The 17,910-nt window shown below is 34.3% G+C and overlaps 1 protein-coding gene across 1 annotated transcript in view; it reads right to left on the reverse strand.

Moving 5' to 3' along the window:
• The window catches only part of MEOX2 (mesenchyme homeobox 2), a 59,324-nt gene that overhangs the window by 14,697 nt on the left and 26,717 nt on the right, over nucleotides 1–17,910 (reverse strand). The gene's annotated exons all lie outside the window — the stretch shown is intronic.

Here is a 17,910-nt window from a genome sequence, read left to right on the forward strand (position 1 = left end):
GAAAGAAAGAAAGAAAGAAAGAGAAAGAAAGAAAGAGAAAGAAAGAAAGAAAGAAAGAAAGAAAGAAAGAAAGAAAGAAAGAAGAATGAGAGGAAAAGAGAAGGAGAAATGGGGGGAGGGAGAGAGATAAAGAGGGAGGGAGAGAGAGGGAGAGAGAAAATATTGGAGGAGAACTGGACATTTATAAGTTTGGGAATGATACACATCTATAAATCCAAAATTAACAGGAGATCAGTAGGAGTATCATTAGTCAAATTCTGGCTTCAAGAACCATCTTAAAAATGTCACAGATAAATTCACACTTCAGCTGCTGACTTAAATAGAAACCTGTATCGACATCCAAAAGAACAGGCCCATAGGAAATCACTCCCTGGGACTCTGCGTCAGATGAATCATCAACATGCCTGAGACCAACTGGCCAGGGAATCTAGTTTCAAAATTATGGTCAACTATCTATCTACATTTTATAAAAGTATAAAAAATGTTTTCACTTTTTATCCTTTTTATCAGTTACTCTGTTGTGTGGATGGGGATGGGAACTTTTTTTTTTTTTTCTCTCAGGAGAATTGTTGATGCTTGACTCAGTGCTAGTCACTAATTTATGACATTTTAAAGCTCATGGATACAAATCACCAAGACTCTTAACTTCTGCTGACATGACACAGAACTCTGCTTTGAACGTGTGATGTAATGCTTGTGTGTATACTGAGGACATCCACAAAAAGTGCTGTATGGGTAGGGGATATGTTTGGCCCCAGCCACTGTCAGACTTCTCTTGGAAGGACTTGGAAGGATTAGACAGCACACACATCAGTAGTGTGGAGACATGGTCTGTTATCCAGACTCAACATAGAGAACTTGATAAATCAAAATCACCTTAAACCCATTTCTTTTATACTAGCTGGCAAACTAAACACTGTAACTTCTGTCTGCATTTTTCAGTTGCAGGAAGATACACGTACCTTTTCTTCCCCAAAATTTCCCATTCTACAACCTCATCATATGCCTGTGCAGGTCCAAATACTATATAGATGACCCAGACTTAAATTCTTATGCCTCTATTTCAGCTTTCCAATGAATCACTGAAAAGAGATACCTAAACCATTTTTTTTTTAAGCATTCTGATTTACTATTCCTTATACCACCAGAGATGTGTTTCATACGTCTTTGAAAGAAGGTGGGTGTGCATGTTGCTTACCTACAGTACAACACAAAAATGTATTTCTTGCAAGTCATTGCTAAAGACCTCTTTGTACCCTTGATAAAACTGGGCCCATGCGAGGCCATGAGCCATATCCATATCCATATCCATATCCCATATCCATAATTGCAAGAAAGATCCATGGCAGTTTTCCATGCTGGAGGCTGTGACCTTAAATAAAAGTAATGCACTTACAGATGACATTGACACTGTAACAAAATTTCAATATTACAAATAAAGACAAAAATCAGGAAATGAAACAGAAAGTGGGGTTAGGTGTATAAAAGCTTGGTAGCCAATGCTGTAGTGAGTAGTCAAAGGCAAAAACTTTGGGAGTGCCCATCCAATCATCTCTCAGGAGAATCTCAATTTCTGTAAGTGTCTGAGAGTTGCAATGCAATCACTTTTTCTGAAAGCAAATGACTGTACAATCAGTAAAGCCATAATTAGCCATGTCATCTTTCAGGCTAATGTCCAAAAGTTCAGACTCATGGTTCTGAGTTCCCAGTTTATGAATGCCATCAGAATCTAAATTCCAGGATCCTCAGCTACTAATATAAGGAGAAAGAAAGGTAACTGCTAGGGTGGCAATTGTCCTTCATGTTTGCCAGCACAGAGGATTCAGCACTGCTAGAAGTGTTAGCCCATACAGATCCTGTGTGAATATAAGTACACTTAAACAACTGGTTAAGACATTCCTGCCATTGCTGCATGCTGCCTTTCAGAAAATGACAGATTGTTAATGCCTGGCAGCCACAGTTCTGTCAGCAGTATGATTTCATCAGCAGATTGACACAGTGGCAAACTTTCAGGATTTTTGTATGTGGGTGCTTTTTTGTTTGGTTGGTTGTTGTTTTTTGTTTGTTTGATTGTTTGTTTGTTTTTTGGTACATGACATTGACTGCATTTTCCATACTGCTTGCTGTTTGCAGACATATGCCTGCTGAGGCAGACCCCAGCCAGTGTGCTGAATGTCTGTGACTGCACACAGATCCCTAAATGATCTTTCCCTTTGTCTTACATAAGTGTCTGGGCTGTCATGGCCTGCTTCACATTTCCTTCATCATAGAGCAGGTTAAACAACATATTATGGGGAACTTGACAAGAGCCTACACTTGCTCAACCTCCAAACAGCAAAATATTCATATTTATATTACTTTAGATGTGTTTGGTCTGCAGTAGTGTTGAACTCAGACAAATTCAGTGCCAGGGCTACTACAGCTACTGATAGCCTTTGTAACTTAGTGTGCCCACACCATTGTCTTTAGGTGATGGAACTGAAAGTTTAGCTCTTAAAGCTCAGTCACACTGTAGTCACACTGAGTCATCATAAAATATACGGAAGAGCTCAGTCATTAATTGATTTTTTTTCATTGTTCAGTGATCATTTTTACTCTTTTTGAGTCACTATAAATGCTAAGAATGTAGGATATTTTTATAATTTGACTGTAACAAAATTAGAAATCAAAGTCTGTTCAACCACATTGTTAATAATATCTTTAATGAATCAGATTTTTGTAAGAAATATATGCAAGCACAATAAAAAATGTTAAACTGATTATTTCCATTTCTATAAGCATATATAGTTGTGATCTTGTAATTGTCAAGATACTCTGAAAAAAAACATGTTATACTCAAAAATAGCTGAAAGCAACATTGGAAAGGCAAGCAGAAACCTAAAGCAAGGATGACTCTCCCTCACAGTGCTGAGGTTCATACAAAAGAATGAATTGAATCCTTGGCAATCTGTTTCAGAAAAGGTCTGGCCAGCAAGACAATGGTATTTTGCTTAATGCACTTGAGATATTGAAAATGTATCTAAAAAGACGTTTAGATTTTTTTTCAGTTACATGAATGCCAGTTAGGAACTCTTGCTGTCATCTGATTTTCTCTGTTGTGGTGTTACTGTGGTTCGTGTACAGATTTCCTTTTATTTCCCATTGACAGCATGCTTCTCAGCAATTTCTAGAAATGTTACTGCCCTAAATTTTGGTTGTTTTAACTTTAAAAACAGTAAACTGAGTTATTTTGCTTGCTTCTTTTTAATAGTCTCTGTAGAACTAGGACTGGGAGCTCCCATCTCTTTCTGACCTTTGGTTCTCTGTTCACATCACCTGACTAGTTTCTCTTTGGTGGAAAATGGGTGGGAGACTTGGAAGAGATTTTTGGCAGAACTAATGTTAGCTCACATCTGTTTTGCAGCTGTTGCAACTAGGGAAAGAAAAAGGTCCCCAAAACCTTCATTTTATTCTACTGGCTACATCTTATGCCAAATGGTAGGTGTAGAGGCAGAGAACAAAGCCTGTAGGGATCTAAGTTACACTCCTTGCCTCTCAAAAGGCACACATAAAATATATACAGATGGTACAAACCACTTGATGAAAAATACAGCAATCTATATTATCTGTCTTCTGCTTTATCCCAGATGAATTCTGGCACACTCTCACAAGACATAGCTTACATGCATGTATTAGTACCTTATCAGTTTCTTTTTGCAAACCTTTGTTCTTTGGATGTCAAGTAATGTAGGCAGTTAAACATGGCTTTGAGGTGTGCAGGTCATACTACTTTCTCATAACTGTTCTTATTAGTTTTCAAAAACTCTTTAATATCCCCCGTTGGACAAAAATGTCTGTTGATAACTGATACAGAATGTATCATTTAGAAAGTCATTCAAAGTTTTAAATTACTGTATAAAAGACATAATTATTTTGGAAGCTTAGATTTTTTACTAAGCTTAACAGCAGATCAAAGATTATTACAAATATCTATACATATGTATGAATATCATTACTAATTGTGCTAGTCCACAACCTCAAAAGTTACTTCTCCTTTACTCAAAGGAACAGATTGCTGTTTATCCCAACATTTGTATTGTCCTATCAGAGTTCCCATTTCCTTTATTCTACATCACTGAGAGATGAAGCATACCAAGCAAGTATAGCATCTGATTGTGGAACAGAAAAAGTGGACCTTTTGGCATTTTTGCTTTTGATACATGCCTAGGGAATAAAAGGCCTGCTCACAGAATAAGGAAAAATACTGATTAGAACATCAGTGATACAAAGCACTGCTGCTAACTGAGTAGGGTCAGAATCAGGTGTAGAATGTGTAAGAAGCACCTGCTATTTTTTTTTCCTTTATCAGTTCAACAGTTGACATACCTTCATTTCTCAGACAGAAATTCTCTCAGTTAATACCTGCAATGTAAGATTCCAGACAAAATAAATAAATAAATAAATAAAATCAAAGAATAAGATTGCTAGTGTTCCATTAGCTGTTGCTGATGGTTTCCAGATCCTGATATTTGTACTGAGAGTGAGCGGTGACAGCAAACACTAATAATTTGTGACAAAAAGGCCATCAAAATTTCACCCCTAGAACTGTTATTCAATATTCAGTCTCCCAACGTTCATTCACATTTTCCAACACTTATTCTCAGAAAGTACATAACATGAACTACCTATTTCTACTTTTATATCACTATAAAGTCATAGCAAAAATAGATAAATTAGATGTTCTTAAATTCATACCTTCCTATAAACAATGCTCAAGTGTTTGAGCAAACTACAGCATACTTTAAATTATTTACTTTTTTTTTCTTTAAAATGAAGGAATTTATTCAAAGAAATCAAAGTGAAAAGTTTCTATTTCTGAGTATCTTAGTACTTCTGAGTGCATGTCTTTCAAACTTAATTCCTCTATGTTTGTTTAAATCACTAACATGTAAACAAAGTTTTAGAGCTTCTAAACATCAATAAGACACAACAGTGGTATGTGACTAAATGCCAAAGGCTTTTTTTTTTTTTTTTTTTTTTTATTTTAAAAAAATTTAAAATATATATTTATGGAAAAAAAATTTTTTTATTTGGAAAAAAAAAAAAAAAAAAAAAAAATTTTTTTTATAATAAATAAAAAAAGTTTTTTTTTTTTTTTTTTTTTTTTAACTTTCAACATATTTACAATATGAACTTAGGGAAAAACTACTTTAGTATCTGGACAATAAACTAGCAAAATATCATTAATTTGAAATACACTTATGAACAATATAAGCAATTTTGTGTTGCTACATTTGCAAAGGGATATTAAAGAGAGGGAAAAAATTACTTGTTAATGGTAGGAATTACTTATATACAGCTGAATTACCTGATCTGATTGTTTCTGATACTTTATAGTCAACTATACTTTCTGACAAAATGAAATAGTTCAGTGAGATACAAGCAGGGAGTTGGCATAAAGGTCCCCATATGGTTCCTATTATTTTGCCCACAACTACATGTGAGAACAAGATTTACCCAGAAATGGTCAGTTTCAAACATTTTTGACATTTAATAGATAATGCTAAGCAGTTTTTCCATTACAGTTTTTTCAGTTTTTTTTTTTTTTTTTCCTAAATTTTCTATTCAAAGTTTCTCAGACTTAATATGTAAATTTACTCTGTGTTTAAAACACTGCCCACTGCTTTCCAGCATCCTTGGAAGTTTTTGCTCAGTTAAAAGTGCAGTTCCAAATTGCTGAACATAATCAATTAGAGTGTCTCTTGAGAATTTCTGGAGGTGAAACTCACTAAACATATTTAGAGAATCTCTTCTGAGAATTGGTATGAACACCATCTGCATTTCCATAATTCACAACAAATTGGTGTGCAAATGGCACAGTAGCACAAGTATGATGTCAAAATTACATGAAGCTTTCTTTCCATTCTAAAGAAAGCAAACTTTTGTTTGCTTATTGAATTAATGCTTCCTTAACCCAGTCTGTGACAATTTACAACTTAAAACAGCCTCCCCCAGAAATACGAACTGGCATAGCAAAACCTGTCAGTATTCTAAAACACTCTATATACCATCCTAAAACATTACCTACTAGTTGTTGCTGCCAACCTTTTTTGTTGTAACTGCTTCCTGAAACTACAATTCCAGGAATTATGCTACAGTATTGGAAGCACTGATTCACAACACTATGATAGCTAATGCTGTAGATTCTTGAAGATACCTATGGTGGAAATGATGTACTTATGACAGGTCATATGATCCATCTAACTATATAGCATATACGTCATTTATTATTTAAATCTTGCAAATATGAAGCCAAAATATGATGTCTCCCATATAGCTACACCTTAGTAGATCTTCATGTGGAAAATGCTCAATACCAAATGTTTGCATAATTACAGCTTAGATTTACTTAGATTAGTAAAAGCAACTTGAAAGATATTTTAAGAAAAAAAAAAAAAAAAAAAAAAAAGTCTAAAAAGTCAATACAGCATTTCCCTTACAGAAACTTTACAGGATGCATTTCAATAGGACTTTTTCCAGTGGGACTTCCAACTCCCATTTGGAGTTCTGGAGACACATCTCTTACATGCAGCATCAGATACACAAGAAGATTGCCTATTTTCAGGATCATTTTTTTAATTAGCTTTCATGTTGAAGAGTTTCATTAAACGAAGGTGGGAGCTACCACTAACATTTACCCACAGAGCAGTGAGTCCTCCCAAGAAAGAGTCGCTTATAGATATATAACAAGAAATTTTCCATAGAGAATCCTCTAAGAAAGACAACTAAGTGGAGAAAATGGTATTAGAGACAGGAGCTCATGTAATCTCCTTTCCCTTGTGTCTCACCTACTAGACATCTCCCACAGAGGCTCTTTCCTATCCAAAGGAAGAAAAATAAAAGTGAAGAGCAATCACCCCTCCTCCCCATCCCCCAAACACTGTGTGTGCCTCAGTCATCAGCACTGGTCTGTTGAAAGCCCTTCCCTTGGCAGCAGCTGTACTTTTTCTAAAGGAGGCATTAAAATACTCCTCTGGGCCCTACTTTATTGTATAAAAAATACTTCGGAAAACAGTTTTTTCTGTGAAAATGGTACATGAAAGATCTAAAGCACTACAGACTTTAGAGAAGTGTCTGCTTAAGAAGAGAAAAGAGCATATAACACACATAACTTATTCATATAATCACCTCTCAACAAGTCTTATCTCCCTAAAACACTGAGTTGCTGTTTTCATTTTAGCTTTGTGAAGCAGGGAAAACACTATGTTGCCAAAAATACTGGAGCAGCTACCAGAATTTTGAAACTCAGGTTTAAAAAAAAGGCCATTTTTAATTCCTGTATGAATTAAAATAATAAAATAAAATAAAATAAAATAACAAAATAAATAAAATTAAAATAAAATAAAATAAAATAAAATAAAATAACAAACTAAGGAAAAATAAAATAAAATAAAATAAAAATAAATAATGCACTCTGAGTGTTTTAATCATTTTGAACAGTAAGCTTTTGGCACAGATTCTTTCTAACAAGTATTCTTTCTAACAAGTACATCTGTCTCTTTGTCACAACTAAAATACAGCTGAGGTTGCTCCACATAGAATGAATTCCATTGTCATAAAATACCAAATATTTAGCTTAAGATATTGTCAGCAGCAACAATCTAGGTAAGGCTAGGGAGTGGAAAAATATGTTGTAGTGATCTGCTGCTAAGAAATATAAACAAATATTATAGTAGTATGTATCTTGTATGTGCTATCTGGAATTTAAATATCATGAAAATAGTTTTTTGGTTTGTTGGTTTTTGTGTGTGTATGCATGTGTGTGTGTGTTTGTTTTCTCTGCAAATTTAGACTGACAGTCTTATTATTAAGAATCCAAAGTGCAGTTTGGAAGAGAACATATGTTGAGCAATGCATTTTAGAGATCTTGATTCCAAATTATCTTTGTTATATAGATGTCCATTAGTTTTATATATTTTCAAATCTAACTTGAAAGTCCCTTGCATTTAAAGCTGCACTACATTCCACTGCAAGTCTAGGAATGTCTGCTTCCCGAATGGCAGTCAGGCATTCACTGTGAATTTCCAAGTATCATTCTAATTAAAAAATCATTGTTGCATTTCATCCATAGGCAATTAGACTTTTTTTTTTTTTTTTTTTTTTTTTTTTTTTTTTTAACATGCAGTGACTATAGTAACCTCATCCAAGGTTTGCTGAAATCAAGTTGTATTTTCCAGACTTCACCAAGTGTAAAGTCTGTTGCTTTTTCCTCCTTAGCTATATAGGTGTTATAGATAGATAATACCATTGCCCCATTGCCCACACTCCTCACATACAAGACATTGAAGAAAAGTAAAGGGAATATCTATAGTAATACTGGTAGGTCTTGTAACAGACCATGTCACAAATCGTGGCACAATGGAGCAATGGCCTAGAAATGAGTGTGCCATCTGGGCCAATTTCTAAGTCTAGGCCAAGTTCTTCCCCAAATTACAATGGGTCAAGACTGATGCAAACTCAAAAATACCAGTGGAATCACTGCTCCACTACCAGAACTAATTTTGATCCCATTATACATCCCAGTTTACTTTGTGTATGATCATGATAGGTTTTGAGTTGATTAAAGAAAGGTATTTTCTTAGGCTCCTATATATATATATATTCTCAAAATATATATGCAGAACTCAGAGTTTAAATCTTACTGACTTCTAAGTTTCCTTTTTTAAATATATATATATATAGCAAATGCATACGTTTCTAAAAAAAAACGTTTCTGAAAAAAAAAAAAAAGTACATAAGCCAAAGAATCCAGGCTTTTAGTTTTCCATACTTAGCAATAAAAGTTGAAACACTTACAAAACTTTAATACAGTTGGAGTTTCTTTAGAGCTCTGTATTACCTTACTTACCCATCTTTCCAAAGCAGGTCTTCAGGATACAGTTACACAAAGGAAAATATTAAGGGGTACCAACAATTCTACTTTAACTCTTTCTAAATATTATTTTATTCCTATGCTAATAAAAGTTATTCCTATGCTACAGGAAACAAGAAGCCATTTCACAGCGGTATTTTTGAGCACAGTTCTTCCACGTGTGCTACACTTGCCTTTTTTTTTTTTTTTTCCATTCTTCATGAAACAGATTTCTCTGGGACTCCTTAATGACACAGTGAAAATTTTATATATGTTGAGCATGTGACAGAAAGAAACAGTGTCTGGAGCAAATCTAACATCCAAGATTTCTACTTAATCCTATGTTAGAATACCCTTTCTCTTTTCTTTTTATTTTTCAGTCAGTCTGCCTGAAGTGTTTTATCTCTTTTTAAAAACTATCCTTTTGAAAAAAAACATATCTGGCCTCTGCAAAGCCTGCAGCACCTTACAGAATCACAGGATCATAAATCACTATCCGTCTCAGTCATAACGTGTGTCCCAGTCCTCACAAGGAATAGCATGTGGTTCTTCTCTGCCTTACTGACTGCTGTTGATGGACATGGCTCAACTCATGTGGCATAACAGCATCCAGTGTAAGGCACAAATTTAATCCCTGCCTGGTTCTTTAAGAAATACCAGAGATTTCTGTGCAAACACATATGCCTGCATAAGTTTCAGTGACATGTTTTGTAAATCTTATTATCCCTGAGAAAGCATTAAAATGAAGCCAACAGCCCCAGTTGTGCTCATAACATACCTTAGTAGATATTCAGATTTTCTTCTTTAAAAAAAAAAAAAAAAAAAAAAAAAAACTGAAAAACACACATACTGTTATACTAACAAAGGTTGCTGCTATGGCTCTATATTACTATTTCATTCATGGTTTACTTTACAACATCATGCTGAAGTTTAACTAAAAAATGGAAAAACAGTGGAAAGTATTTTCCCACGTGCAATTAAATGGAATTACCTGTCTTTCAGGGGAAAACAAAATAAGAGGGGTTATAAAATAATTATTTTCAGATGTTCAAACTATTTATACTATTGTCTTTCAGAACAGCCATTAAAGTTTTCATTTTTTACTTAAAAGTATTACTGTCTGTTAATGTTAGATAGAAAATTTCCTAATGACTACTTTAGAAGTCCTTACTATCAGCTGTTTTTGACTTAAAAGATCTCCTAGTTAGCTGCAGGCCATGTTTTCCTTTCTTTGTGTCCTCTCAAATGATTATCGTAAAAAGCAGAATTCATTATTATTATTATTATTAATAATAATAAAGGGTTTTGTCATGTTTGAAGGTAATAGAACTTCCTTTTTAGAACTATAGTATAATTGTTAAAAAATGGAAAAACAATCACATAACTAAACAACAATAACAAAACTTCACTAAAGAATATATTGGGTAAATGAAATAAAACTGTAAAAGAAATAAAATTAATAATAGAGCAGGTTCTGCTAAATCTATTTTACTATTAATTTTACAGCCTAGGGGAGGTGCTTTTTTGTTTTTGTTTTTGTTTTGTTTTGTTGTTTTTGTTTTGTTGTTTGTTTGTTTTGATAAATAAATGCTCTTAATTGCTAAGAATCACACTGGATGACTGGAGTACAGTTAAAGTTTATGACTCACAATGGAAAGCTTTGGCAGGGTGCAAACAAAACAAAACAAAACAAACAAAAAAAAAACACTTTGATGTGAGCAAGAGATGCAATATAATTGTCTGGAGTAATTCCTATGATTTTCAGGTTACAGTGCAACAATATATTTGCTATGTATCTAAGAAGGGAGGTCACTTTAACTAAGGGTTCAAGTAACTTTTGAGACGGCAAATTTTAGGATGTACTTGTACTGTCCCCTTTTAAAGGTATGATACTCATAGGTCATAGTTAAAGTAACTAAGTGGTCTACGCTTCCTTTAAACATCTGAAATTGATGGTCATTTCCAAAGTAGTTGATATTCCTTATATAGTCTTAATTTTTCATTTTGAAAGAGAAAGCACAGTAATACGGGTCTGATTTTGCAAACTTTTCAGTGTGTACATGAAGTTCCTGCAGAATCAGGTCTCAAGTGAGTACTTTGAGAACAGCTATACATAGGAAAAAAAAAAAAAGAAAAAAAAAAAGAAAAAAAAAAAAGAAAAAAAAGAATTCCCCAAAACCCAAGGGTGTCCAATAATTAGACCACAAGTCTACAGTACATTAGTCAAATCAAAAGGTCATTTTGTCCCCAGCTTCATTTCCAACTACTTTTCAGTAATGAAAGGTCTTTCTATGGTCACTATGCTAATACCAAAGTAGAAACTTTTATTTTCCCAAATAAGAGAGGCCATTTGGCATGCAAATGTTAAATAGTATGTCCTGACTCTTCCATCATTCATCTCATACAACTTACTACATCTAAGCTGGAGAAGAAAGGCCTTCCTGGCAATGTGCTAGTGAAAGAGTCTGACAGTGCATGTCAAAGCATAGTAAATCCTGTATATGCTTTACTCTAATCCTGTGTTTGTTTTACTCTTTTAAACAAAGTTCATTTGAAATACCTATCTCTACTGGGATATGAAAGCTAAGAAACGTTTATTGCAATTGAAGATACAGGTTGGGTGGCTATAACTTTTTTCTTGGTCCTAAAAGTTGCAAAACTGGAAACAAACACAAAGGTTATTTAATTCTTCTGAAAAATTATCCACATCAGTCCCCACATCCTGAGATTTTGACAGCCCCGCATATATACCATACCACCAAACCAAAGTTTGACCTTAGTGCAACAGTGAACATTTTATTTGCCACTGCTAATGGGGTGAGGTAGGAGAGAGAGAAAAATCACCCCTTTGAGCCTCAAAAAAATGCCTCCTGAACTCTGGTTTGGCAGCTTGGGCAAAGAGTGTGTAGAAGCTCTGAACTGGCAAAAATTCAATGGGAATATTAAGAAGTGGAATAAAGGCCAGTAGCTGTCCAACAAAAAGAGTTATAGCAGTTCAGCTTGAGATCTGGGGCGATACTTTACTCAACATAAAACTTAATTCAACCTAAATTAAAACTATTCCAGTCATTAAGTTTCAGCCTAATTAATATAATTGCATATTATATATATGTAATATTATATAATATATATGCACATTATATATATGAATATAATATATATTCATATATATGAATATGATATATATTCATATATATATATATAAATATATAAATCTAGGTTAATTTATTTTAAAATTGCACAGCTTTGAAAATCTTTATTGCCAAGAAAGAAGCTTTTCCAGTCTTTTTTATCCATTGATAACCACCAGAATGTAGGCCTCTTATGCTCCTATTCAGGATCTTGAGGCAAAGGGGAAGCCTATGGCTGAGGGACTGTTTGCTTAGCACAGCTATCCCTAGTTTGACAAAGGTGTCATAAGGAGGATGGAAAGGTGGAACAACCTTTGGATGGAAAGGATGAACAACTTTACTCCCTCCCCTACCCACTCTTCAGCAACACGTCACTTTTAGGATTTTTCTGCTTGCTGCCTCCTTATTTAAAATGTGCAACTAGCATGTATTGCATCTCCCTTCTTTGCTCTTGTCCCTAGTGACTCCAGTAAGTAGAATAAATGTCACTAGGGCTTGAATTTTAGATGTTAGACTGAGTATGCTCTGCTACTGCACAGTCCTATCAAAATGCTACTTGTTGAATAACTGCACTGGGTTGTTTTACATGTTGCAATGTTTTCCAGGGGATTTGTAGGCCTCTAGGGCACTGAAACACAGACCAACAGCTTCTTTTGCAGATGTAAACATGGGTTTGAGTAAATAGCTAATTTATACTGCTGTTACAGAATTTGGCTTGTGTTTCTGGTCATAAACAAGCTTTCTCTATCTTTCTAAACAAAAACAAAAACTGGATATTGACATTCTCTATCATCCAAAACCTCTACTTTCTTCTTAAGCAAAATAGGACACAGTTCATTTCACAAATCTGAGAAAAATTCAAAAGGAAAGAGGTTAAAATGTTGGTCTTTTAGGGTTATGGCTATGCTGCACTAATATAAAAGATTAAAAAGCATAACATTCTGATATATCTGATGTTTTTATGCAAGACTGCCATGTTTCCACTAAAGAGCAAAAAGACAGCTACTGTTTAACTGAAGAGACTGATGGAAAATCCTCATTACTATATAAACAGTGGTTTAGGCATAAAAAGTGTTTAGTTTATGCATCTGTGCATTTAGCTGAACAGTAAGATTTATCTAAACACAATTTGGTGCCTTCCTATTCTCATATATTTTCACTTTCTTTTTGAAAGCAGGAAATCTGTGTCTTCTCATGCCTCAAAATGTAAAACAACAACAACAACAACAACAAAATGATATTTTTTATTTTTTTTTTTATCATGTGCTTTACCTAACCCACCAGAGTATCCTAGTACATTGCTTCCAGTGTTGTGGTTTCCCTCTAAAGTCTGTCTTTTCTTTAACCCTTTTTTTTTAACCTTCTTTCCAAGAGAGACTTTGGTCTACCACTATCCTAAAAGACCTCATTGGTTACATCACCTACTTATTCTACTTTGGGATTAGACATTCACCGGTATGTTTCTCTTCACATGCAAGATAAATGGGATTACTTGTGTGGATGGTGCCCTGTTCCTAAACAGGACCTGCCTCCAAAAACTACTGAAGAGAGCCACACTTGCTTTTGTGTATCTGAATAAGTTAAAAACTTCTTTTAATGGGATAAGTACTAATTCTGATCTGTTTTTATTTATTTTGCTTTAACTTACACTTAGGATTAATAGGAGCCTATTTCTGACTGTTTGCTACTGATTTAAATTATTCATCATTAATTCTGAGAAGAGACACATCAGGACCCTAATGCATGACTTTATTAAATCTTCAAAGGAAATAAATAAATAAATTTAAATAATACTACTTGGAAAAGGCTAAACTTTAATCAACTACTGAAGAATAAATGACTCATCTAGGTAGGCTAATTTCCTAGCTAAAAGGACATTTATTTGGTTCATAATATGTAGAGACCAGAAGCTCTTTCCTTGAATAAAGACGTATACATAAATAGAATATGACAGAGAAGCTTCCAAGCACATTATTCTTCAGTATTGGTGTAACAGTGCTGCTTGAAGAGCTGACAATATATCAAATATGCTGCAGTTCCCTTCTTTGTGAGATTAATAAGCAAGTGTACATGCTGCTCACTGTATGCCAGCTATCACCACCATGGGCACTATAACCAGAGCAGGTTTTAAGGAAAGACTGTGGGAAAACCTCACTGTTGCTACATCCTTCAACTTAATCTCCCAATTCATCTAACTGTAAACAGAAGTTCCTACCTTGAACACGACTTCAATCCTTATTTAAGTAATGTGTGATAGGAACTGGCCAAACTTACATAGATTGCTTACTGTTTTACATATAAATGGTATGGAATTTCACATTTTAAACAGATCTGGGCAAAAAATAAGATAAAGAGGAGTCATAATCCTGTGCATCCTCCATAGTCAATGTTATGCAGACATCGTAGTAGGACAATGTTCAGGTCTCTTTTCACTGAGGTACACCCGTAGAAGAAATTAAAATGAAAAGTATTTTTCTGAGTCAAAATTGTCTTCCTAAGTGGTGCTATACTGAAATTCCTTACAGTATGCTTACAAAAAATAATAAAAATAAAAAATATTATTTATCTCAAAGGTTGCAGTAATTGAAATAATCATAGTAAAAGGTCTAAAAATGCAGTGTCCTCAGACTTCTTTGCAGCAAAAGACTAAGGATAAGAAACATGCCAGGATCTAAAGCAAGAAGGAAAGAAGAACTGCGACATGAAAATATATATACAGTTCTCAGAAAAGCATTGTAGACCTTCATGAGAAGGTGAGCAAACCCCTCATGAGAAGAAATGTCAAGAGATACTCAGGTCCACTGAGACCTGTTAACAGTATTTACATAGTAAATACTTCATATACCAAATGAATAATTTTCATATGCTTTAATATTTTAAAACATGAATCTCTGTGGGTATAAATGAGCGTATCTTCTACATGACAAATTGCAATGTGGCTATGAACTATTCAATTTATAACTGAAAAAGTTAAACACATTAAGACATCTTTATACATAGGCATCTGACCTGAAAACACAGAAATATATTTGGGAAGCATCCATACAAGCCACAATTACACAAAAATGGTTTCAGAGTGGAAGCAATTTCTGAAATTAAAGAAGCATCATTGTAAATGTAACATAACAATTTATCAGTAAGAGAACTATAAAAAATAGCCATTCATTTTTAGGCATCTCATACAAGTTCCCCAGGGGTAAAATCACTTATCAGCATTTAGACTTTAATTTTCCTAAGCATATTTAGAAAGCAGCTGTTTTGAAACTCCCTCTGCACATGAGATATTTTGGGGAATATAAACAATTATTTAAACCTGGTAAAAGAACACACAGAGTGCAGAAAAGTCATTAGCTCGAATCCAGTTCTGCAAATCTGTTTACAAATAACAATCCCACCAAGTACGCATACAGGATATGAACAATAAGTTGTTTCACAACTCTAAGAAATGTGTCTGTGTGAAAAGAAAGAATTGGTAGAAAAAGCCACTGTCTTTTTACCCATTTTTCTAAGGAAAATGATCTTCAATGACCCACAATGCTGTTCTGGGTTAGTCATTTCTCTATAGCTTGTACAGCTATTGATCATCAAATTTATCTATATTATTTGAAGCAGTCATTACACACTTACGTCCCTTTCAGATCCAGAACCTTGTGAATCATTATGAATATGATGTCCTGGAATATCTATACCACTCTTTTCTCAAAGCATTCCATATTTCTAAAAAAGTAGTTTAAGAACCAGTAAGGCAATAATGTTGAGATGCCAAAAATGATGTTCAGCTCCTCATTTACTCTAAATCAATATTAAGAAAAATGTAGGAGATGGCAATGCTATATCCGGTACAAATCATCACTTGGACAAAGCATAGCTGACTGTAGACAGGACCAAAGTACTTGTCTGAAATGCTTCCTTCTTTCTAAATTCCTTCCGCTACACCCCTCCACCCCCCACCCTGCTGACTCCTGATGTTAAGACGTGAAGGCAGATGCCCTTGTCACTGACTAGCCTCTATGTATTTGCTTGGCTTGATTCTCACTGTGTTTAACTCCCACTCCAGATGATGAAGATTATGCCCTGTCCTACCCGAAACAAAGCAGGCATCAATGAGCAAAATTTGCTAACTGATGTAATGCATATGCACATATTAAGTCACGCATACTGAAGAAAGTTTGAACTCATGCATAAACACACAAGGAGTCTGCTTAGCATGAAGATTCACATGACATACTACTTTCCTTTTCTGCTCTGTGCACTGGCTTCCCCTTGAAGGAAAGAGTCCACCTCAAGGTCTCTGCAGCTGTTTCCAGCCCTCCACAGAAATAGCTTTAGCAACCTGGCAGCTTTTTCTTTCCAAAATACTACTTTTCTAACACAACTGTGTTCCACTGAAACAATTACAAAATTTAAGAATGTGAGAGGTTGACAAATGCAGAGACAGAATCTTTTTTTCCCACCAAGGCTGAATAACCATTCTCATAAGAAATGCGTGGCTCCAGCATTCATGGCTTACAGGGGCAGATACTAAACACTCTTAAATATGATTAAACAAAATTTTAAGATAAACACAAGATAAAGAAAGCTGTGCAGTACATACAGAAATAAATTAATTCTTTTATGCATATACATGCATAATAAAAAATTTGTGAACAAGACATCTTCAGGGTCTTGTAAGGCAACTTAAAAATTATAAAAAATACTTTATACTATTTTAGTTCAGCACACACTAAAAGTACTCAACCAGCATAAGTGAAAATAGTGAAGCAGCCTTGAAAAATCAGTTGTAGCCTTTGATCTGAACAACCACTGAAATTTTATGATGTTGACCTGGAATTTGTCCAATCATTCTAAACTTGGGTTCATTTGACTGGATTACTTCTCAGAAAATAAGTACCTTGCTGACTGGATTTATACTGTCTGCATGATATTTCTTTTGGAGTCATTTTTTTGTTGGAAAACAAAGCAAACAAAACAGAAAGCCCCTGAGCATTTGAGATTTACAAAACTGGCTACCAAGTCAGAAGAAGTGTCAATGCTTTGAGTTCCAAGATTAAGTAAATCAGCTTGAATATTTAATTTTAACACTAAATTATCCTATTAATTTTGATCTTGAATAAATTCTTCACTGCATTCTTTACAACTTCAGAATCTTCATCTAAATGAATCAACAGGGAAAGGAATCCCATATATACTCAGTAAAACATAAAAACATCCTTTACAGTTGTCAGGTAACTGAAATTTTTCAAGTTCATGTAATGCAGAGCTAAGTGTTTAGTAGCCCTCAAATTTTCCTTCTTCCTGTAACAAGGTGCTTTAGCAGTTACATGAATAAATCATCTAAGGACAAAACCTGGGAAATTTTGGGGATTTTTTTCACACAACCTTTAAGGTGTACCTGTGCTTATTTAATATTCTCTTTTTTCCTTTTTTTTTTTTTTAGAGATCAGCCTGAAAGTGGCAAAACCAGGATTTCCATCTATGCAGAAGGCCACATAAGACCTGATACAGATGTACAGATGTTTTTTTTTCATGTGGATGTAACTGAACAATCATCATCCTTTATTGTTAATGTGTGATAAGTCTGTGGGAAACAAGAAAAATAGATGACAACTGGGAAACCAGATTTTCTATCTTCTTCATCGTTGTTATATTCCCACCAGCTGGACTTTGAATATTGTGTTTTCAGCCTTTATAACCTCTTCTGAAGTCTCTGATTCTTCCCACCATTTCATTATTTATTCCTAATGATAGGATGGAGATTATATCTGTGGTACATCAGGATCTAAACAGTTGTGTCGTTTCAGCAAATGTTCCTTTTAAGGACTTGAAGCTACCAAAATCATATTTGAAAAATCATCTCTAAGCACTTTTTGAGAGTGTGTATGGATTCAT

This window comes from Oxyura jamaicensis, chromosome 2 (genome assembly GCF_011077185.1).
Source record: "Oxyura jamaicensis isolate SHBP4307 breed ruddy duck chromosome 2, BPBGC_Ojam_1.0, whole genome shotgun sequence".
Classification (NCBI taxonomy): domain Eukaryota; kingdom Metazoa; phylum Chordata; class Aves; order Anseriformes; family Anatidae; genus Oxyura; species Oxyura jamaicensis.